This window comes from Hirundo rustica, chromosome Z (genome assembly GCF_015227805.2).
Source record: "Hirundo rustica isolate bHirRus1 chromosome Z, bHirRus1.pri.v3, whole genome shotgun sequence".
Classification (NCBI taxonomy): domain Eukaryota; kingdom Metazoa; phylum Chordata; class Aves; order Passeriformes; family Hirundinidae; genus Hirundo; species Hirundo rustica.
In genome coordinates, this window is record NC_053488.1 from 28,544,409 (window position 1) to 28,554,257 (window position 9,849).

The following is a 9,849-nucleotide window of genomic DNA, read 5'->3' on the forward strand; positions in this document are numbered from 1 at the left end:
ATCATTTTCTGCTCGTTGTCTTCATGTCTTCTGACCTCTCGTCCTGTTGCTCAGAACCACTGAGAGGAGCCTGGTCCATCCTCTTGGACCGCTCCCTTCAGAGATGTACAGACACTGGTAAGGTTGCCTCACAGTTACATTTCCTTGAGGCTGAACAAGCCCAGCTCTCTCAGCCTTTCCTCATAAAAGAGATGCTCCAATTCTTTAGTTACCTTTGTTGCTCTCTGCTGGAGCTGCTCCAGGAGCTCCATGTCACTCTTGTCCACAGGAATCCATAACTGGGCGCAGCCAGTGCAGCTGGGCCTCTGGCTATACGCTGAGGCTGGGAAGCCCTCGGCAGTGGTTGCCAGTGGAAGGTGGTGGCCTGGCCGTGGTGAAGCCCTGGGCCCTCTGTCCAGCCACAGCTCCACGGTGAGGGTCCTGACCTGACCCTGCATCTGAACAAAGACTGTCCCCCATGCATTATGTCCTGCATTATCTCACTTGCAAAGGTTTGCAAGGCTTTCCCTGGTTTCCTACTTCTTTTAGGTGTTTTGGTTGGTTGGTTGGTTCTGTTTTTCTGTTTTTAAAACAGTGGTGCAACGTAGGGGAGCAGCAAAGTGCCTCAATCCTTACCATAACTCTAATCCTAACCCTAAAAAACATGAAGAAATAGAACTGGTAGTTCTTTCAGGGCTTCTTGCATTTCCTCCACTGCATTATATCACTGGCATTTCATAGCTGTCGCAGTGCCCAGACTGGAGCTCAGGTAGGCAGGGGTGCAGCGCAATAGCGCCAGGAGGTGCTAGTGAATAGCAGCTTCCAGTGAAATCATGCCAAGGAGAGCACCCATGAGGATGGGGCCCAAGCAGTGATGAGGACCGTCATTCATGGGGCACTCCACATGGTTCTCCTGGGGGGAGAACACTTCTGCCTGCTCTCACACTGTCTTTGAATGATGGCGCAGACCTGTTTGTGGTTGTTTTCCCTAAGTTTATCATACTGCTTTTCAGTGTTCTTCACCATTTTTGAAGATATCCTAAAAGATACTTATTTTTTGCTGCTTTGTGATGTATTCTGGAAACAAAATGCATAATGATCTAGAGAAATGGCAGTTTCAATAAATCCAGTGGCGGAGATATATACTGAACACTACTGATTTCTGCCCTGCCCTTGTTGCCAAATGAAAACTAATAGGATTTGTAATACTCTTTGGAATTAAAAAATGGGAAGAAAGTGGTGAACTGAAAGGTGATTGTTACTGTAGTTTTTCTGGGTTTCTTTATTAGCCTTTTGATTTTCATAAATGGAGTCAGATCTTTTAGTTACTGTACAATATTAGAGCAGTTTTCTACCTTTCCCACAGATGTAATATAAACAAATCCTTTGTTTTTCATTCTCTGTCCTTTGTTTGCATATTTCTAACCTGAAAACAATTGTAACTGACAATTGGTCTGGCCACTGAGGCTGAGGGGTGGAAACCCAAAAAGCCAATCTTCTGCTAGACCCACAAATGTATAAAAAGTAAAAATAAACAAAGGGGTCTCTTCTTCTCTCAGCTCTCTCAGCTGTGAGCTGGGATCGGAAGGACCTCTGCCTTGGAAATCTCTGTGTGACTTGCGTGTGACTGCTTTCTGTGTCTCGGTGACAGGTGATGACTATGCTCTCTGCACACCCCAGGTTCTTTAGGAAATTTCCATACTCAGGCTTAGCGAGTTTTCTCATTTGCTTCACTGCATTCTCAGTACAGACAAGATTATTGATGACAATTTATGATTTACAACTCCAGATTGCACTATGACCTAGTAACATAGTTCTAGGCTGAAAGGCTTGGTTTATTCTGTTTTGTTCCCTTTTTCTTCCTCTCTCTTCCCAAACTGACAAACGTACCAACAGGTTAGGTTCTCAAAAGTAGATTTTACCTTAGAAACTACCATAAAAAATTCCAATATAGCTTTTTTCTCAAAAACACCAGTGTAGAATCAGTCCACTGAAAGGCTTGCAACAAAGCATTAAAAAAACAAATGAACAAACAAACAAACAAAACAACCACCAACCACAAATGTGATTCCCCTATATATCATGGAATGGAAATGCCCTTTGACAATGTCATATTAATAACCTTTATGATGTTAAGGTAATATTATTAACATACATAAGAAAATACAGTTTTAGAGAAAGACAGGCCTGATATTGAGTATAGGTCTCTATTTCTCCTTTGAAATTCTTACATATAGAGAAGGCAATCAAGAAATGAAATACGGACTTTCATCTCTTATTTTGATTTCATGGATAATATAATCAGTGTTAAAGTACTGGGGGCCACCAATCCCGAAAGACTCACCTAAGCAGCTTTATGCAGGGCCAGCTGCTCTCCAGCAACATATTTTGCTTCATATCAATTTTACTATGCCTATATTATTGGTAGCTCCTATTTCTCAAACTGTGATGCTTCAGAGCTTATAAGGAGCTGAAGCATCAGACACAGTTTGAGAAATAGGAGCTACACATCATTTATATCTTTTAGGTCTAGGCATACATGAGTATTGGAACTGTAGAAAAAATTCATTGTTTTCTTAATAGTCTTCTGCCTTTTATTCTTTTGGCAATATTTAAACATTAAACCACCCCCCGTTAAGAAAAAGTCCTGACTATACTGATTTTGGTGACAGTCATACTCTTACTGATCAAAACAATTACAAAAATTCTGTCAATTCAAAGTTCAGAAGTAATTTTCCGCTTTAGACCAGAAAGAGTTTATATGTTTGAAAGACCGACAGCTCTTTTATCATCTGTTCTGACCACAGCATTTGGGAGTGCCCTCCCAAATGTGCAGTATGAATTAGGCTGCAATTATAGTCCTTACATGTTTTGACATGACTGTAATATCAGGGTCAAATACATCAGCAAACACAGTGCCCTTTACTGCTCTGTTAGTCTTGAATGACCAATTTAAGATAATTGGATCTAATTTCCAATCAAATTATTCAGCATAAATTCAGTTTGACTTTTTGTCAAGAAGGCTGGTGTTTAACCTAGTATCTTGCCATCTAAGCTGGTTCATTTTGTCAGCTCACAAAAGAGAAAAATCCCGTGTTCACTGAGCATTAATTATACTTATAATCCTTGTTTTAAGCAGAAAAAGTAAAAAGACAATTCCTTCTTGATAAGGACTATGGGTTGGATTTGTTTTCTAGTCTAGTAGCAAAAGCAAGGTAAGTCATAGCAGGTTAGCATTCTTGCTTAACAGAAAAGTACAGCTATGAATGTTTTATATGCTAAGGCCATCATCAGCAATTTAGGGTGAGAGAGCTAGAACACTATCTTCAGAAGAGCATTCAGTTTTGATTAAAAATGAACAGTGATTAAATGATAGGTAAGTTGTTCCCATTGTCACCTTATTTATTCAAATGTGACTTACTTGTGGTATCAATTTCTTAGCTTCCATTTTCTATCCATCACATCTTCTTACATCATTGACCAATTAATTGAAAATCCTTTTATTAGAAGATTTCTAGTCTGGTGTAGGTATTAATACATCATGATCAAGACCCCTCTTATATTCATATTCAAGCTTAAGTTTTATAAACTGTTAATTTTCCAGCCCTTTCACCCTCCTTCTAACCATTCAGATAATTTCAAATTTTCTAGTAACTTTCCTGCACTGCTAAACCAAAAGAAGTATTGCAGCACCTACAGCAGTGACACATACAAAAGTAAAATCATTGCTCTCTGCAGGGAGGCAGAGATGTTTGTTTGCTTTAATATAAGCAGGTTTCCACAGCTTTTAGGTGACAGTTCTGTCCAGCTATCTTGGGAATCTGGTTCTATCAATGTAGCATGTTCCAGCTATCCACTCATAGAGTCCCATAGTTTCTCTGACAGACCAGCTTTCAATGAAATTTAGACTGAAAGATGATGAAACTCTGTGAGGCAGAAGAATCAGATTTTACATTCTGAGTTTCCAGGGCCTATTATGTCAGTCTTTCCTTAGTGACACATGCAGGCTTGGAAAAATCTTGCTTCCCTGCACAGAAGGTGGCATTGGATCACTGCACCTTCTTGCTATAATGGAGCTAGATTTTTTCTCCTTCCTCGGCACAGATCTTTCACCCCTTCAACCATATATCCAGCAGTTACCTCATTCCTGTAACCACAGTGTTGCAACTAGAAACTCATATTAAATCAGTTCTCTGCCCTGTCTTCACACTGGGGTTTTTGGGCACTACTACCAACAGTACAGTTCCTGACTCCTAATTATGGCCTGGCTTTCATTCTGTGTACTGCAGATATTTGCCTTGCAAACTTTGTAAGCAATCAGTATTGCGCTGAGTAAACAGATTCTTCTTTATTATCTGTTGCCATCCTAGTCTTAAAAATGAAACGAGGAAGAATATTTTAAGACTTCAGTGCAAGAATCCATCCTTATAGAAATACGGGGCAGCCTTGTGCAGCCTTGTATTCAGTTTAATACAAGCAGCTGTTCATTCTGGAAACTCCTATGCAGGCATACTTCATGCTGTCAAGGAAATTGGCACTTCTTCTACTTGGACTTTATTTCCTTGCTTTATCATAACTCCACAATACAGCACCTAGCTGTGGATAGGACAGGATAGTGTGTCACAGGCTAGTTTAAGAAAATAGCACAAGAAGTCTAATAAGCTTATATCCCATAACATCTGTGGTCTCAGCTGAATCCTTGTAAAGATCCTTCCCAGACAGCAACCACTGGACATTTAGGACTGATTTAGCCAAACACATCCATCTCTGTCATTGGAAATGTCTCACTGACACTCCAGACATACCCAAGAATTGAGCATTTTCACCTTCTCGCTATAATTAAAGCAGAATGATTAAACCCTGGTCACTCTTTTCAAAACAGGAAGTGGAAGAAACCACCCACTGATGCTAGATTGATAGGGCACAGAGAGACTGTTGTTTGCATCAGCACTGTACTTAACCATTTTGTTTTGATAAGCTTAAGCAGTGCATTTCCCTCTCCCCTGTTTAGCAGTACTCATTTAGTGTGCCCCCTCTCCTTCTTACCCTATAATTTTGTAATGGAAGCTATAATCACAACCAAGAGTTACACAGGGAAAATGAAATTATTATTGCTTGTTGAAAAACAAAACTAACAACCTTTGTTCAGAGAAATACACCCTCCACCTGCAGACAATTCAGGCTCTATGTCATCCTCTTCCTCTAGATATTCTGCCCCCCTTTCCATGCAGGTTGAGCATTCTGTTTGCTATAAAGAGAGGCCAGCGATTGATGTTGCCCTGGGAAGGGGAGCAAATAGCACACCTGACTGCAATTTCAGGACAGAAGGCTTTTACTCCCAGCCTGCAAAGCTTCAGTAAATCTTGAACTAATAAGAATTTGTTAAACTGGTAATAAGGTAACTAGAAGTCAGTCCAAAACCAAGCTACTTATTCTTCCTTTATCTATTAAATAGCTCACTTTTTACAGTCTGACAGTTTCTGACAAACCCTAATCACTTACTTCCTTATTTACTGCCTCTTTCTGCTCTTTAGTCCCCCGATATCTGCCAGCTATCACTGCCCGCTATCCTATCTCCATAAAACACACCTCATTTGTCATTCTAACGTTATGCAACTGAATCACTACCCTGGTTCTTCTTCTCTAATCACATCAAGATTAAATTCTTTTTTTCCTTCAAGACTTTAAGTACCTCCACACTCATCCACATTTCTTACCCAGGTTCATTCAGCATCCCATGTCAGCTATTTTCGCAGTGATATCAGCCTGTTTATTTCTCACATAATAATTTCCCAGTCCTTTCGTATGCTACCTCTCCTGCATACAGTTCTCAGGATATTGATGTTCAGGCTACCCATATTACATTAGTAATCACTTAACACCACAAATCGAACACAGTCATTTTGATTCAGTCATTTCAATCAATATTCTCTTAGCTGATGGATCATATGACCTGGTAATGTTTTATCTTGGCTAACTATCTGTTTATCAATGCTGTCAGAAGGCTTTGGTCAGGAAAAAAAAAAAAAGAGAATGTATGTGATAAGAACAGGTAGTTCCAAGTAGTGGGACAAGTATGATCACTACCAAGGACTGATGAATGCAGGATGCATGGTCTCATAAGCTCTCTGCCTTTCCGTCTATTGCAGCTAACTACAAGGAGACTTTTCCAGAATCTATGTGTATTTAATTCAGGCTGGCTTTCAACATTTGTGCAGTTTATTTAAATAAGAACTACATTTCAGGGACTTGTTTCCCAGATTTTATATATACTACAGTAATAACAATAAAGACGCAATAGATAGATATGTTGTATCTTCTTCAAAGACAGACCTATTCCCATTGAGAAATTGTGGGAGAATAGATTGTGGAATATTAGGAATGACACTGCAGCCGAGCATCATCCCTAATGGGTTATGGCTGTGTATGACAGGTGACCAGCGTTGAAGGAGAAGAAGTGTGGAATGCTGATGCATAGTGACCAATTACAAAAGAGTAAAAGGGCATGCAGGTGTTATGTGAGGGAAAAGGGTAGAACAGGTTGTACTGGGGAATAATAAAGTGCTGATGCTTGCCATTTTTGGCAACATCAGTTGTGTGTCTTCCATCAGTTGGTGCCACAACTACCAAGAAGAAATCAGTGAAGAAAGTCTCTGGTGGTGAAAGGGGTGAAGTAATTTTGAAATCAGTGGAACTGAAATTATTTACAGCAGCAGAGAACACAATCACTACTTTCAGTTTTGAGAATACTGAGAAAAAGGCATTATAGAAATACATGTATATCCACCTCTTGTTTAAGCCATTGCTGATTTCATTCTAGGAGCCTAGTAATAAAGAAGTGACAAGGACAGTCACACCCCTGTGCCCGGCGACATCATGGGTCAGAATCTGGTGGGCTAATTGGGCATGTGAATATACTAATTGTATACAAACACCATGTGAATTTCTCCTCTGGATTAAGCAGGTTCAACTACCAAGTTCCATTCCTGACTACTTTCTTTTTCCTGCCTTCTTCACTGTAAAAGCACACAATTAATTTCTCCAAACTGGGAAACTGCCCCAATGTAGTGACCAGCAGGTCAGTTCACCAGTTGAGTAGACTGCATAAAAACCCAAGTGGTAGCAGGAAGGTGAAGTAGGAGTGGCAGCAACTTTTTTATCAAGACTGCATGCTAATTCCACTTAAAAAACTACCCCATCATTTTTCTTTGCCATGATTTTGTCTTCTCCAGCCCTAAAACAGCTGAGAATTTTCCCAGCAAAAGAAAATTAGAATGTCACCTCACAAATTTGCTGGCTTCCCATTCAAATATGCCAAAAATATGAAATACATGTATTTCTTAGTTATGCAGGTCAACTGCATATTTACACTTCCCCTTAGCACACACAAACTACACAGACTAATGATCAAGTAATGAAGTAAGTGTACAAACATGTAAATAAAAATATTACAAAAAGCAACAAGCTACTGCAACAACCCACCCTGCCCCCAATCAATTACAATAGCAGTATAGCCACCACAACCTTAGTGCAAGGAAAATTGGTAGGAAAGGGAATGAGTTACAATAAACTAGCAGTGAGAGCTGGGAGAGAAAAGTTTTACGAGGACCAGCAGTATTCAACTTTGGGCTCTTAAATTACACAAGTAAAGGACTGCTCTGGTGTGGTGCAAAGTTCAAATATGCATGTATCATGCTCAGGAGAGCACATTCAAGCTTCCTGTAACTTCTGTAGTTGCTGCAGGCTGTGTGATGCTCACTGTAGCCAACATCTGCCCAACAGCACAACCATAGTGAAGCCATAAATTAATTTCAAATTTTAATAAATATCCACAGTAAATGCCCCAGAACACAGGAGTTTGAAGTCAGCTGACACATCTGAACTTTCTGGTTGGTTCAATAGTTGTGTTCAGTAGAAAACATGGACAGCAGTCCAAGGCTAATGTAAGTATAGTGCAGATAAATAACAAAATCCGCATTCCTCCTCTAAGTTTCCTCCACCCATTCTGATCTTGTTTCTCTGATCTCTAGTCAGGACCGAACTTTGTTTTTCTGAGTATAGGTGGAGTCAAATGACTTTTGAGGAGGAGAGGAGGAGATCCGTATAAAATCTGATGCTTACACTTCCTGAAGGACCTAAATTGGTTTGTTCAGCTAATCAGATAGTAGATCAGATGAGAAAGATGACCTGGTGGTTTGCGGCACAACTCAAAAACTTACATACAACTGGAAGGTGAAGGAAGACCTTCATATCCCATACAAACCTTGGCTATCTGAATAAGGTAATCTCTTGATGCTATACTTGATTTTTGTTACTTCTAACTGGTTGCTCAGAGCATTCAGCCCCTTTTCCATCCTAATATGCTTTGTGAATAAACTGCTATAGATCATGCTCATTAGACTGACTCCTTCTAAAATGATGTTATGAAGTTAGAAAGGAATATTTAATAGAATTCCTCCTGAATTTGTGTCTGAGGAGCAGTAGCTAGTATGACTCTATTGTAGTTGAAGCTCTAGAGTTAGATGTGCATCAGCAGAGCCAGTCTGAGTGCTAGATGAAAATCATAAGCTGATGAATGTGACAAACACAGTGCCTGTTCCTTGCCTGTGTACCAAGGCATATGTTCAGAGGAAGTTTCAGCATAGATTACAGTAGATTTCCTTGTTTCTTTCCATTTTTCTTCTAATACAACCAAAAACCAAGACTCTATTATTTAATCTGTTGTTAATTTATTAGATATCTACTTTGTATTTAGTTTTACATAGTTCCTGTTTCAAGGTATCAGCCTTTGGTAAAAATAGTTTCGTATCTATGTGTATTAAGTATGTTTTTCTTACCTTTTTTACTTTTTGTTTTCCTTTTCTTTTTTTGTAAATCCAAATCCAAGGTAAATGTACAATATTTGTACTGGAAACCCAAACCAAACACCCATTACCCAGTCACATTTCTTTATCTAAGCATGGAAAAACTTAATAGTTGCCTTTTTTTGTCTTCTTGGGGAACCTATGTCAGTAAATTATCACCAGCTCACAAGGAGCCCACTCAGCCTCCATTCAGAGTGAATGAATACACTTATCTGGGGAATTTTTAGTATGAGCTGCATGAAAACAAGAAGTTTAGTATTAATACTAACAGTTTTTTCTTGATTCCACCAGCAAGTTGTTTTGCAATGTGCAGCAAATGTATTCAACTCATTTGCTCTTTTGTAAAAAGTAAACTAGAATATGGTGCACAAGATAACCTAGTAGAACAAGTACCCATCTTCACAAGTTTATGTGGCACCCTAAAATGCAAGCTATGAGATAAGCATTTTATAATTTATTTTTATTACTGTCTCGTAAGCTTTCTGAATCATTGACATGAATCAAAGCAGAAATAGCTTGTAGAACTTGTAGAGCATGAATAGAGGAACAGCCCCAGTGCCTTAGAAAGTGCCTTTGTAGCTATCCAGGTGCAAAGATAAAGGTTGAACTCTTGCCTGCGAGTTCTTGCTGGCAAAATTCAGTGTAAGCATAATAACACTACTAACAGAGCTCTTGCTCTTGTCCGCTCTTGCTAATGCACACAACAGGCTTTCCGATTTAAGTCCCTCTCTCACAGGACATCTGTTCCAGCTGCTATGAGAAATCTTGGAGGTAGGAGTCAGTGGGATTCTAGACAGAATGCTTATGCTTCCAGGCACAGCTTTACATTTTTGAGAGTTCTTGTGTATGGCCAGGCACAACAGAAGAAGCAGTTTCCCTACAGGTCTTTCCTCCTTTTTATTTAAAAGGTTAGCTCCAGGGACAAAATGAGTAAGATAATGAAGATATTAATAAAGATATTAATACTTTACTGTTTACCATTACTCAATAGCTAAGAGCAAAATGA